A 15,376-nucleotide genomic window follows, 5' to 3' on the forward strand; every position below is an offset into this window, starting at 1 on the left:
TAATTTCTGTAGAGATCAAGGCAGTAGTTATTTTTGGAGGCTTAGGGAAATCAATGAAAATTTTCCTAGAATGTGTGGAAAGAAAATGCAAATTTCTCACCTTATCTGGACTCGACTCAAACATTTATGGGGTTCTGGGCACAGTTTTTGCAGCAATCACTTCATATACATTTTGGATAATCGTCATCAAAAACAAACAAACATGTGTGATCTCCATAGCAGATTCTTTTAAACCACATATCTGTGACTTGACTGAGCATTGCTGGTGCATGTTTGTGTGTGCTGGTTGCCCTGTAATGCTGCCAAACAGTCCGATGTCATGCCACTGAGGTTGGGTGCAGCGGCAGAAGGACGGAACAGGATCAATGCCATCTTTTAACCACTTGTAAACATTATTATCAATTTCACCTCAAACTCTCTCTGAAATGGGGTGCATGCTACAAATGTCTGTTTTTATATATTCCACACATGCAAAGGATCATATTGACTCTAAGCTGTAATTGAAATATTGTAATTAGAAGAACTGATTGTACATACAACAACATATGTTGTCAAAATAGCACCAATAAAATAATCTACAGACCTGTGACTGGAAAATGTATTCTGCATTATTATAATAATGCCCCATAATGCCTAATGCTGTTAATTTTATATCTACTGTATGTGTGCTGTTCAAATTAACACTCTTCTGTTTTTTTGGTCATTTGACAGCAAAAATTCAAATAATTTTGTGTAAGGCCTTACAAGACATGAGATAAATAATCTTCTATTAACATTACTTATGTTAATTTTATTAATTTTCAATTATTATAAATGACATGACCCCAAATGCTGCAATGATGCATGCACCTTTTGAATTTTTCTCCACATTGTGCTTATTTTACTTTAAAATGAGCCATCTTTGAGTTAAAAAGTTATTTTGCAAGAAGTTTAGAAAGAATTCCAATTGAATTGAAAAAAACAAACATGTATACATAAAATAAGAAAATGTTACGTAGAATGTTTAGGATCGTTTTTAAGTCATGGAAAGACTACCCCTGGGTTGTTGGATGGCGTCTCAGTTTGTCAGAGGAAAACATTTCCACTTTTTTCTCCTGCATCTCAACACCACACGAGTGCTTTTCACTGGTGCCGTCATGCTGAGTAGCCATATTACATATTTTTATGTGCACCAAAGGGACATGCTATTAAACAGGAGCTCACATGCCAAACAGTTGTAAAAGAGTCTTATTAGTGGCTGTGCTGTACCATGCATCAATCCAACAGCAAATCTAAGTCGTCTAAAAGCCCCACCCACCCGGCTGAGACGACTCACATGTCAGCAGCACCAGATTGTGCTGGACTGTGGTGCCGCCCCACTTCATAACACAGGAATCTACAAGCTGAGCAGCTCTGCACTCGACCCAAAAACAATATTTAGTGTGTCTGTCATCTGTCATTCAACTGCTTCATGCTGCCTTCATAACAAAAGCACTTTTCATGCAACAGGCCTTGAAATCCCATCCAAACAACGTGGCATCAGGTTTGCTCGCTGCAGCCGGTTTGTCACACCCGTCTCTGCATTTCTGTAAAAGAGAAACCACAAGCAATTCCGGGATTTATTTGTTGAAAACCTCATAATTACTGCGCTTTCAGTCCAGACATGTTGGTGTATTTATGCTCATTCTTATTTATAAATCCAGTGAATTGCACAGGTGTAAAGCAGTAGCTGCTGGTCTTGAATGTAAATTTACATGGCTGTTATTCTGCACCTTGTAGGGTCATGAGAGGACAGCAAAGACATTTGGGAATTCTAGTTTTCTGAGGAAAGCTTAAAAATGTGATTCTGCAGTCTGAAGGGTAATTTCTCTGGAATTTCTGCTTGCTTTTTAAGCTATCATGCTTTTTTTCAAGCTATTTTGCCCTTCTTTGGGTTATCAGTGGTGAATATCTGTTATCAACTATCTAACCAGTCTTAATGATGGAGTAATCTGAAATATTTATTTTTGCAACAATCAGTTTGGCTTCTGGTTTCCCATAATCTAAAAGGGTGTCTTTGAAATGCCAAATACAACAGAAAGATGAAAAGAAGACCATCAAGAGGACAGCGGCTTGAGAGAAAACCCTGGGAGTTTCTGGAAACACATGAAATACTGAGACGCACGCCCTTGACAAATGATCAGTAATCTACTGCTTCCTCGCTAAAGTTTGTCCCAGGAGCATAAGAAGGCTGGAGCGACCGGCACAGGATGCATTCATGTATCTGATGCACAGCCTTAGTTATTGACTAGCTTCTTCTAGCTGGCTTTTTTCATAGCTTCTATCAGGGCTACATCATTTAGCTTTTCCTCTGTCTTCTGCATCCCCCTGGAGACACATTGCCAGATGCTCAATCCAATTTGGATTGAGCATCTGCAGCTGGAATTGTGTTGTGTATGAAGGGCCCAGCGGGTAAAGAAGGGACACTTAAAATAGACACATAAAAATAGACAAAACACAATGAGCTAAATGACAACTTCATCACTGTGAGAACATAGAAACATTCATTATATAAGGAATAGTAAACACAGTAAAACATAGTAAACACACATGCAGCAAAATCTAAGAAAATGCTGCAAAATATATATTAAGAAAAGATCTCTGAGTAATACATAGTAATACAGAGTAATACAATATGTTTCTTTTTGCTTCAGTTTTGGACCCATTTGTGTATTGAAGACAGGTTTGTGTATCATCTGCTTGTGTTTATATGCTTGTGTTTGTGTTGTGGACTAACTGCTACAGTTCTGCTGTGCACATGTGCAGGCAGTAACTGCTGCACACATCCATCTTCCTCCAGTAGCTTTATGAGTCGCAAACCGTCACAGCAACAAAATGTGTTCAAGTCATGTTCAGCACTTCTGTTCCCTTTTTCCTTCACTGTGAGGTACTGTGTGTGTTTGCAGTATTGTTGGTTTTGCTGTGGCATACTGACACATTCATTATATAAACATCAGAATGCCTGATTTGTTGCCAAAGAGTTGCATGAATTAAGAAATGTGTGCTATGCCTGCACTTTAATGAGTCATTCACACAGGTGTGAACTGAACTCTCATCCCCATTCCTGTCTATCACCAAGCGCACAGGATGAATGACCTTTTTTATTAAAACAATCAAGTGTGAAAGAGCTGCAGATCCTGCTTATCATTCAACTCAACTCAGCTATATTCATATATAACTTCTAAAAAGAGAACAACAGCAGTTGATACAAAGTGCTGTACATATACAACCAAACAACAACAACACAGTTCACGTCATGATAATTGCACAGACATGCATCACTAACTGTTTTCCTACTGATTCATGTTAGGTAGGTAAGAGTTGATGTATCACAGTTTTGTGAGTAAGAGAAAAGAAATTATAGGAGACTATCCTATTTATAGAGATGATGGGCTGCAAAATTGACACAAAAAGCTGAAAGATGCTAAAACAGTATAGTATTAGCACAGGATAACTGATCCCCCAGTAGAATAAATTTATTTCAAAAGACTAAAAATGAACAACAAGCCACAAAACATTAAGTTCTTGAAGTTTATTAACTCATGATTCTGATCTTGTAATTATGCTGCCACGTCTCATCCGACTTACCGTAACAGCTGAAAAGCTGACCTTTAGGCAGTCATGGAAGACTTTCACTTAAGTGTGAAGTCCAAAGTGTGCAAGCACCATGTTTTTTCACTGTCCTCCATTTTTCCACAGAGCAGCTGAGTCACTGGAAGGACTCATAGTGTGGAGAGGTCCAGTGTGTGTCAACACAAGAAAAACATTAAAGTTGGGAGCGATGCTTTGCAACTGATCCTGATACAATTACGAAAAACTTCTTAAAACTGATTTAGTACTTTAATCCAGTTACCATGATAGCAGTTATATAATAGGAGTATTTTCCCATTACATTACATGACTTCAATTTCAATTGAAAATAAATACAGTAGTCCAAAAGAAATGCAAAATCAATAACAAATCTTTAACTGAACATAATGCTGTAACACAACAGAATAGTATAACTTTAGAAAAGGAAAAGGGGACAGTTAATGGAATATAAATGTACTCATGTGATTTTTTTAAAGCCTTTTTCATCAGCAAATTTAGTCCGGATAGGTGACCACACTCTACAGTTTATAATGCAAGTTATAAGAGCTTCTACTTGACAAGACAAACAGAAAATGTTTTATTTAGTACATTGATCAAGAGCACCTATGATGTTAACATATCTGAGGTCCACCTAATGAATTAACAAAGAAAAAACGAATGACAGAAAAGAGAAACCATAAAATGAATGTAGGCATCTGGTATATAATGATCTCAGTTGCATTTCACTTGACTCATATTTTGTTGTCTTGGTTTTGTGTTACCGTAAACATATTTAGTATTTCTGTTTACTTGGTTTTATACTGCTTTAAACCATACGTGTACTTACTAAAGTGGACAAAGTGTTCTCAGTGCTCTGCAGGGACTTAATTGACCATTTCCTGAAATCTGGCCATGAAATCAAGCTGAGCTTTCATGTTTCATGGAAATACACTTAGTCTGTCCAGTACAGTAAACCTCACCCAGCCAGGGAACACACTTGGGCTGACAGACAGCCCTTGTTAAACGGTGGAGCTTTTCCATAGAACCACAGTTCTTGTTCTGCTCCTCAACTTTTAAATAGTTTGGATGATTTGAATAAACAGCAGGACTGCAGGGAAGCTGCCTCCTATGTGCCCCACTGCGTTAAACTAAATGGAAAGGTTTAACATTTATAGACTCGGTTTCTCAACAAACACATGAATGATCTCTGTATTGTGATGTGTGTTCATACCTCTGAACAACAATAAGCTGTAGGCCTCTGAAGTATTTCTGCCCATTAGAATTATGAAGTGTTCTACAAGTTATTTAACTTCCTACAAATATAAATCTATCTAAACTTCCAAATTTTCAGGGTTTGGGGATCTGGACAGTAGTGACAGGAATAATAACAAAAGACACATTATATTAACAAAAGTATTCAGTCACCTGCCTTCACATGCGTGTGAACTTCTGTTGCATCCCATTCACAATACAAAAGATTTAATGTGATGTTAGTTCACCTTTTGAAGCTGTAACAGCTTCAACTCTTCTTAACTCTTTTCACGAGATTTAGGAGTGTTTTTGGTAAAACATTTTTGTGGGGTCAGATACTGATGTTGAATGTGAAGGACTGACTGACAGTCTCCGCTCAAATTAATCCCAAAAGGTGTCGGGTTGAAGTCACGACTTTGTGGAGGCCAGTGAAGTTCTTCAACACCAAACTCACTCATTAAAATGTCTTAATGGACCTTGCTTAGTGCTCTGGTGGCTTCATATCAGTGTAATATACTAGAAGTCACTGAGCTCCTGAGAGTGACAAATTCTTTCAGAAATGTTTGTAGAAGTAGACTGAATGCGTAGGAGCTTGATTTTGTGCCTGCTGCCATGGAAGAGATTTGACCACCTATGGCATTTGAATGGCTTGGATAGCTCAGCAAATAGCTTTGGCAAAACAGTGTTTGTTGGAAAGTAATTAAAGTATTTACTTTCCAACTCAAAATCTCAAATGACATGTCATCCAGCACCTTCTAAACCACAGATGTTTGATCTGGATGGACTACTACAGACACTTATTTTTAATATACAAAAATAAATGGACATAAAGAATGTCTCTTTTTCTCTAAAATAGTGAACAAAATTCTCGGAAATGTCACTGGAGATGGCTTATGGTGGTGAAATGAGCTATGAATTCACATGCAACAACTTAAGTAGACATTTTTGCACCGGAAGAACCTTTGTGGTTTTGGGTTGAGGGAGAGAAAATCACATTGTAGAATGGCTTTTCTTTATTGTTAGGAGTCCAAACCCCTGTGTGATAATCATGCTGTTTAATGAGCACCTTGACGACTTGTGCCTGTTAGCCTGATGAATTATCCAGTACCTGTACTCACCACAGATTTGAGAGACACAAGTCTTTTGTATTCACAGACTATCTGCATCAACTCAACAACAGTGGGAGAGAAAAAGTGAAAGCGATGAGCCTTTAAACTATCACACAGATCATTACTTTTAAATGAGCCCCTTTACACACACTGGACCATAAATCAAGCTAAAGAAGATGATTTTGTGTGATTTTCGACTTGACGTTTTATCTATAAATTCCATGTTATTAGCTCATGCTCCGCTGCTCCGCATTATATGTGAAATATCCCTCGAGTCCGGTCATTCTCGTTCCCAGGTTGTTCCTAGAAAAATGTTCATGTTTTAAAGTAAACAGTCACTTAATAACCTGAAAAAGAGTCCACCTGGAGGGTTTTAGTGCCGGGCTCTTCTTCAAGCAGCCTTTCAGCACAAACCGAACCATTCTCTGCTGAATTTACACGAGTCCTGTTGAGACCATATAAACTTTAATATGACATGAGGTTCAGCTGGTGAGTAATTCACTAAATACACTGAGATGTTGTTTCGTGAGCCAGACGCTCTCTCCTTCCTAAATGCTCATCAGAATTGACCAAAAGGAACTCAAATGTCAGAGCGCAGCTGAATGGGTTGTTTTTGGTCCAGAGTGGTTTTGGATCCTCTCAGAAGCTCCTTCAGTGCCAGTCAGAGTCAGGAGGCACTGAGCCTCCTGTGGCCGTGGCCTCCTTAACTGAAATCAGATACTGAAGCACATCATTCCAGCGTAGCATATCAGATATAGCACTTCCCTGTGGAATTGAACTGATTCAGATACGCACTGGATTTTTAATCCTAATGAGATACAAAATGCTAATATAATGAAAAATCTGGTGTTTAATTTGTTGCTGGCTTGGAACTGACTGTCCACTAAGATTGTATTGTTGTGCTACTGCTATGCTGCTAAAGTCTCTAAAGCCTCTAAACACTCTAAAGCCTCTAAAGCTCTCATTATATACAGTGAAATTTAAAATTTTGAATGAGTTCAATGGCATAACTTTATTATCTTATAAGGCTTTTTATATTTTTGTATGCTCAAGGTATTTATCAGGAGGATGAGTGTAGAAGTGCAACTGCAGTTCTCCGAAGCCACCAGTCTCTGATGGAGGTGAGCTCCATTACAGATTTGTTTAGAAAAGAATGAATGCTGTGCCACAGGGAGGTTGAAGTATGGTCACAGGGTGCATTAAGAAGATTGCTTTCTGATTCCAATCCAGCTTCTGGGCCACATTGTTTTCTACCCTTGCTCACGCTTCAATTTTGTTGGACATTTTGAGATTTCTTGTGTTTCTGAGACTTGTCATTATTCATTCTTTCAATCACATTCTTTGGATAAATTAAGTCCAGGAACCCTTGTGATAAAATAGCTGCAGTCCTCCTTAATGTGAGGTTATTTTTTGTCCATAACAAGCTCCTGTTAGCATAGGAAATTAGCAAAAACACCGTTGTAAGATACCATCTATCCTTGTTCCACTCACTTTATATGAAATGTCAAATGATTTGATTTGTAATGATTCCCATTTCTGCTTCATACATTCTATCGCCTGCTGCAGTTTCCTCCCAGCCTCCCAATATAATGGGCCTTCCTGAGGGGAGTGCTGCAGCACTTAAGCACCATGACTCAAACAGCCATTGCAGATACTCCACGGATGTCCTATTTGCATAGTTTTAATTACACAAGGCCAGGAGGTAGACTTACAGGCTCGCCTGTGTTATGTGTTAGTACCTGTTGACAAGGCAGTATTAAGAGAAGCCCAGAGCTCAAATAATGACTTCTTGTTATTCTAGTTCATGATGTTGCTGAAAACAAGGTTTTCAAGTGATGCAAAATCTTGATCATATATGTTTTTGGACCCTGTAGTGCTGATGAGACTGACAAGAGGGAGCAGCATAACATGTGTGAGGTCTTCTCTGCAGAAATCCTGCAGTGCACAACTATCTGTTTATTGACATACAGGGTGAATAATTACATTCTATCTCCTGATAAGATCCCTTATTTGTTCCTCTTTGGCTCAGTAACAACATAACCTCATTCCCAGGGCATCAAATACCTCTATTTCATTACATGCAACATGGATTACAAAACAAGAATGTCCCAAGAGGGTGAAGGTGGGGGTTGAGTGGCGAGACATGCACGCTTCGCCCAGGAGTTTGGTCCCGGAACCAAACGTTTGTGCCAAAAATCAAGTGTGATTTTATAATAACAAGGATTCTTGTGTATCTACAGAGGGATGAATGGATTCCAGCTGAATGGGTTGTAAGGGGCACAGCGCCATCACGACAGGCGACCCAGGCAAATGTTTATATGAAGGCCCCCAAAAATGTACAGAAGGGGGCTCAAGTAGCCACTCATAACCCCCATAAGGCACTACGCAGCATACTCCAACACCTCTGTAAGTTGCTCCCCATCTATCAAACATGAAACAGTAGAATAACATTTGTTTAAAGACTTCCTGAAGCTTCCTGACAAGAGAAGAAGAAAAACAAGGCAGAGTCAGATTTCTTTACCCGGGCGTCCCACAGCCAAATAATCTCTACATGCACATGTAAAAGATGTGGTGTATGATGACGTGGGCAGAAAAAGGAGAAGAATCTATGCTCTCCTCATAGTCACCCATCTCATCAGCTTCCCATGGGAAAGGACTGACAGCAGAGTAACCTGCTAACAAATTTACTCAGGTGGAAAAAATACATTCTGCTGCTGACCCTGTCCACGGTCACACATTGTTTAACTTCCTTACCGGTATTGCTTTTTGTTCTCCCGACTGGATTGTGCCAACTGCAATTTAATCTAGGTAATACAATAGCTGTTGATACCTCAAATAACCTTCCTTCAAAAGAACTGAATTTTCCCTTTTCAGCCCATTGGACAGCAAAAGTTCTCGTGTATCTGACTTTATACTCTTGTCTCGCCAGGAGAGCTGAAGAGGATCAACAGACTTTAAAAAGCTTCCAGGTTGGACAAATCACCTCACATTCATCTGTAATGTTTGTAACAAATCTTCCAATAGCTGTCAAGACAGGAAAGACTGTCAGCTGCTGGTGATTCCTGGTGGATCCTCTGGGGATTATTAATATTCCATGGCAACAAATCTGATTTCTGCTGAGATATTTAAGTCTGAAACATTATATATTTAAGCTTCACACGTGTGAACTCCACTCCCAGGGTAATGATGGATTAGATGATAATCCTCTTAATTCTTCAAGGAAAGATGTGACAATCTGAAAACATGTCAAGACTATAGTTGCTTCCTGGTGAACCTGGTTGTGTCTTCCAGATATTTATTTGGACCTTGACTTGCACATAAGCATCATTTAGAACTGACAGATGGTCCTTCCTACAATAGATGGCATAAAGTTCAATGATTCAACCTGCTGCATAAACACACACCACAACTTTTCACTGGGATAAAACAGATGCTTTTCTTCAGAGATGGGCTGCATCCACGCTGTCAAAATGAAGATGGGGGGAGAAAAGCTGCAGAATCATGCAGGAGTCGACATATCTTACACAACATTGTTTTTCCAAACAGTGAACTTCTGTCTAGAGACTGGTCTGAGAGACGAGTGAAAAACCTGAAGGAAAAAACAACATGTTAAATCAAACCAAGGAATCACATTCCTACTGGAAGCATAAACATGACCTGACTTGAAAAAGGCACTCCAGAGGAATCCCTCAACTCTGTGGGCTGTGGAAAGGAGACTCCCATCAATCAAACACTGGTATATAAACACAGCCCTTTTTCTTGCAAGGATAAGCCTGTCAGAAGCCAGAAATATGATTTCAGTTGTACCGGTGAAGCATCCCACAGCGGGCTGCTTCCAGATAGTTGGATTTCAACACTCTGAACTACATGTATTACAGTTTGTTATAGCAAAAACCTGCTGGTTAAGGAACTGACAATACAAAGGCCAAATATACTGAACCTCAGCAGGGCAAGACATCAAGTTTATTCATACTGACCGACTTTTCACTCAACATCTCATTTCATTTCTACCGTGGAGGTTGATGAGGGATGCATGGTGCACATATCCAGGCTGAGGCTCACAGCAATGCTTTACACAGATGTACATACAAATTATTGTATAATCTGCAAGGGATTCATAAATACATGTATGTGCTCCAATATTAGCTGCAAATATTAGCATGTCCAGCTAAATGTCTTAACATCTACACTGGTGAACAAATGGGACTCCAGACCTGCAACACCTACTATTTATTTGGTTATAATGGACATGACACTATAGTAGAAAACAAGTCATTCCTGCCCATCACATCCGTTATGTTCAGGCTAATGTTAGCAGGTCTCTCCAGCTTTGTTTTACTCCTCTGTACTATTTTAGCTTGTCACCAAGACTCTGTTATGCTGGATCAAGGCTCCAGATGTTGTTTTGGCATCTGCGGGGGGGGGGGGCACAGTCCTGTCGTTCTCACACCACCACTGGGTCCACATTGGTATTGACCTTCCACATCTGTTCCAAATGTTCTTTCAACCTTTGGTACTTCCCCATATTTTCATATTCCTTCTTCCTGGTGTTGCTGTCAGCTGGTATCACCACATCTATCACCGCTGCCCTTTTCTGTTGCTTGTCAACCACCAGTATATCCGGTCGGTTGGCCAGCAGCTGTTTGTCAGTCTGGAATCTGAAGACCCAAAGGACCTTAGCCCTGGTATCCTCTGGTGGTATGTCCCATCAGGACTGGAGTACTTCTGATACAAGGCACAGATGTTTCCTTACACTATCCCAGCCTCTTGGTTGTGCCTTCTCTTGTTCATCTCATGCTGGACTGTTTCAGGGGCATCATTGCACATCCTGAGCCCTGGGTTTGTCTATAGTGGTAGACTCTGGTCTCTATGGACCTTGAGCTCCTTGGGCTGCCATGATTAGCAACGCTGTGTTGTCTGTTGATAGAACATAGATAGGTGTTCTTGCTATCAGCAACTATAAAAACTGAAATGTCAGCAACAACATTAAAGATTTGAGTGGAAGCGAAGAAAGCAAACATATACGTAGATGTACATTTTTACTTCAGAAGAGGATGTGTTCTCCTGCTGCTGGTTTGTGTTGTAGGATCACACAGAAATTGATGGTTATATTCTAATTATCACATGAGAACTTGTTTCGTTGAGATTACTGACATGTTAAAGACGTGACTGCAACAGCTCAGACATTACTGTTGTGCAGATCACATGTAGCTACCGTGCTTATTACAGAAGTCTGAATTCATTCTGCTGTTAATATCCTCACTCCTACTCTCTTGAATGTACTGTGACTCCCTGACGAATTCTTCCTTTTGTGGTCAGACTGCAGCTTCTGAGTTAATCCACACAGCTGTGAAGCTTCACTGGAGGCCAGTACATAAAACCTGTCAGGGAGAGAGGGACAAAGGGCTGCTTTTTATAAAACCAGACTCATGTACTCAGGCGGAATGAAGATGGAAGCTGATTATTGGGTACTGGCATCTCATACTTCCTGTTTTTAGAAGGTATCTTGTCATCACGTTGCAATAGTTTCAGTGAGATTTGGATCAGAAATGACAGGATGATTACATGTAATTACAGGCCTAAGACCTTCTGAATATATCCATGTATCAGAGTCTACTACAACAGTAGCCCAATGGTGTATCAAACCTTGTGTGTGTGCCTGCACCACAACACAGCTAAGACCACACAACAATGCATAGACAGTCTCGTACATCTCTTTGCATCTTTTTGTGCAGAAACCAAATGAACTCCAGTATCAGGAGTTCAGCATGTGATATGAGCTTAAATTCTAAAGATGTGCTCAGAGTTGGTGCACAGGAGAGTCACCGGTGTGTGCTATCAATAGCCACATTATCTTGATGCAACATAATGCATAAACACATGATTTGAATTATCCAGATTATTCATCGCTGCTGTAAATGAACACATCCTTAATTTAGAGGTGATTGCTAGATTAGGAAATATTTCTGTTGACATATTTAGAGACAGTGGACACAAGTGAAATTTTATGATTTGTGTCTGACAATTTAAATAAATATATAGACCACAAACTGTTTTATCAGATAGGGACTACAATCTATGATCATTACGTAGAGACATGACATCACACTAACCATGACGTGACATATAAGTGCTCTGTGACTGTGTTAATAAGTTAAGTACCGTAATAACTGTAATGAATCCTGTCCATATCATTATCTGCCTCCCTCTGAGATATTATGGTCTGTACTCCAGCTCTGTTACAAACAGTGTCTAACATGAAGTCTGATGCTTATCTGCGACAACTTACTGCACAATCACCATGACAGATCACTGTGTGAACCACTTTTATTTTTACTCCAGTAGCTCAGCCCCATTAAAATAGTGTTAGTCATAAAAATTTAATGAGCCACTTGATTTAACATTTTAAAAGTCACCCTGATGTTGCAACAACAGTGCGTCATCGCAGCGTGTCACTGAACAGCTTCAGAAAACAACCCAAAATACACCTTGATGTTTGCAGCATCACTTCTGTTATTTTAACTTTTTCCCACCCTTGGTTATTATATTTAAAGAGTAGTGTTCAAAATGTATGAAATCCACCGTGTCACTCATTGCTCTGCAGAAAGCATCCATTAAGAAGCCATTAGTTTGTGTAATGTGTTATTCCCAGCAATCATCACAGTCTTGCCTGTATTCATTGAGAAAGTGCAGGTCAATCAAGGATAGCAGGCAGGAAAAACACAAATGCGTTTATTTATATTTTTAAAAAGCTAAATTTAATACTGTATTTACCGTATGAGGATCGGATGTTTAATGTCCTTCACATCTGAGGACGTCTTGTCACCATGAAACCCCGATCAGGACCAGAATTAAACATCCTTTTGTGCGAGGAACCGGTTATATCAACCCTCTCTGTTTAAAGGTTAGCGGAGGTGTTGGAAGTCTATAAAAAAATTATTTCCAAAAAAAGCCTTAAAAGCCTCCCAATCTCTGAAGAGAGTCACAGTGCGGGGAAACTCTGAGGCTGTGACTCAGAACTCCCACTGAACAAACATACAAACACCTGAAAGAACACAAATAAATAATATAAGATCAGACATGATGTCAGCTAACTAATAAAAAAGATCACAGATGGTATTCTCATAATTTTGACCGTAGAATTTGGCATTGAATGAAAACACCGGACTCCAGACTTACTCACTTCAGTCATCCTAATAAACAGATAAATGCAGAATAAGGAGTGAAAAACAGATTGGCTGATGAAAGAAGTTAAAATGACTATATGATTTGTGAACCACGCTGCGTGTTACACGTGACTTCATGTGTAGTCATGTGTAACTGAATGTGCAGCAGATGTTTGGCATTTTTTAAACCTTTTCCTGTAACTGATCATTGATTACCTAAAAAACCCCATGCAATAAAGTTTATTAGTGCAAATCCTTATGCAGAGAGAGAGAAGTGAGTGTGAGGGGAGGAACGCAGCAGGGCATTGATTCCAATCATATCTGTTTGATGTTAACAGTGCCGTGTCCTACAGCGTGTTATGGTTTGAACCTCCGACCCCCCCCCATATCCAGCTCTGTACAGGTGTTCTCCATATCTATGACTCACCAGGCGCCCCCGGCCAGAGGAGGCCTTGAACGCGTCTGCTCCAGGAAGGTGGAGACTTCTGGTTTATCTGCCTCTAAGTCAGGTATTTGTACAGTTGTGTTGTTCGTTTTGTGTCCTCTGGGTATCCTTTGTTTGATGTCCTGATTGATTGTTTATTACTTCTAATAGATCCCATGGATTTGGTTATTTTGAAGCTGTACTCCTGTGGGCTCAGAGCTGCACTGTTGGGGCGTAAACACATGGACTGAAAGGTTTTAGGGACTAAAGGAATAAACAATGTGGGCAATAACAGAAAATGTATGTTAATACTGTCACGATACAATTCTGTTTGAACCATACTGCATGGTACTCATGACGCCACGTGTTTGGGCCAACAGTGCAGATCCATTACATTTTTTTCTTGTAATACCCTGTCAATGACTTATTCAAGTTAAGGTGTGGAGGTCAATATGTAGCAGCAAAAATGAAGCCTGTAAGAATCATTATTAATTTTCTTAAAGTTGTTTTTTTATAATATTGATGAAGAAAAAGAAGAAAAAAACTTAATCATCACCCCAGCAGATTCACATCTTCATATTTAAAATTATACTAATGTTCTCATGTGTCCCTGCTGACATCTATCACCAGCTTCCACTACAGAATATCCAATATCCAAAGGATAATAGTGATAATTTCAGTTTCTTTTTAACTTAGACCGTGACCCCCCAATGTAATTTAAGCCAACAGCAACTTTAATTTGTATTTTCCATTAAAGCAGTTAAACACAGATGAATCCACTTTGATTTATGACCTGCAAAGGATAAATAAAGACACTATTATTCAAACTTTTATAAGGTAAAAAACCTAAATAGTGACTCATGTACAGAGAATTAGGAAACTGGAATTAGCTGAAGGCCCGCCATGGGAGACCTTCAGCGAGTTCAATTCAGTACACAGTTGTTTACGACCAAGTACTTCCTGGTTCAACTTTGACCTCATGTAACGACGAAGTCCAGAAATCCGCTTTTTCCTGTTAAATGATAAATAATGGCAATTAATATTTTTGTGCTTCCAATAAATTGATTCATGATCTGGATAACTTGACCTGTTTCCAACCTCTCTCCTCGTTGCTTGTGGTTTTACTGTCCAACATTTTTTAATGTGATGTTGTTGTCTTCCCAGATCTCAGTACAAATAAATACAAACAGAGTACCATCATGTTATCATGACCCGTAGAAATGATCAAAATATGTTGTCAGCGTGGGTCATTTCTGAAGAAAGGTTTCAATAGAGTACGTTAGCATTGTGTTGGTGCTTTTATGTTAGGTTATGCAACATGCATTTAAATATTAATAATGCATTTGTGTTAAAGTCCCTTCCAAAAGCACGAGGAAATGCACTCCGAGGGAAATTCACACCACATAATTCACCAGTGTTCAACAAGGGAGTATCTCTTATATTAGTATTATTATTATTATCTATGAAACAGAAGCTGATCTGGTTCCTTCCTTATAACATTTGGGTGACTAATTGATCTTTCATAGTGTTTGCTTTGTATCCACAGAGAGGCTGGGTGGCCACTCCTCTTCTAAATGCTCCCCCAGACTTCAGAGAGCATCTGTATCAATCAATATCAGCAAGAAGACCTGAGAGCTTGTTGCCAGACACATTCTGTAAGTGACACGGAAATAGCTTCCCTCCGACTCATTTCACCCACACTGTTGAAACTGGATAGGCTCCAGTGGGTCAGGGTAATATGGCTCTACATCTTGGCTTAATAATGTCCTGAAAAGCCATTCTTTCAGGGTTTTGTAAATAATAGCAGCCCCTGTTCACCAAACTGAGGAATAACAGAC

This window comes from Antennarius striatus, chromosome 16 (genome assembly GCF_040054535.1).
Source record: "Antennarius striatus isolate MH-2024 chromosome 16, ASM4005453v1, whole genome shotgun sequence".
Classification (NCBI taxonomy): domain Eukaryota; kingdom Metazoa; phylum Chordata; class Actinopteri; order Lophiiformes; family Antennariidae; genus Antennarius; species Antennarius striatus.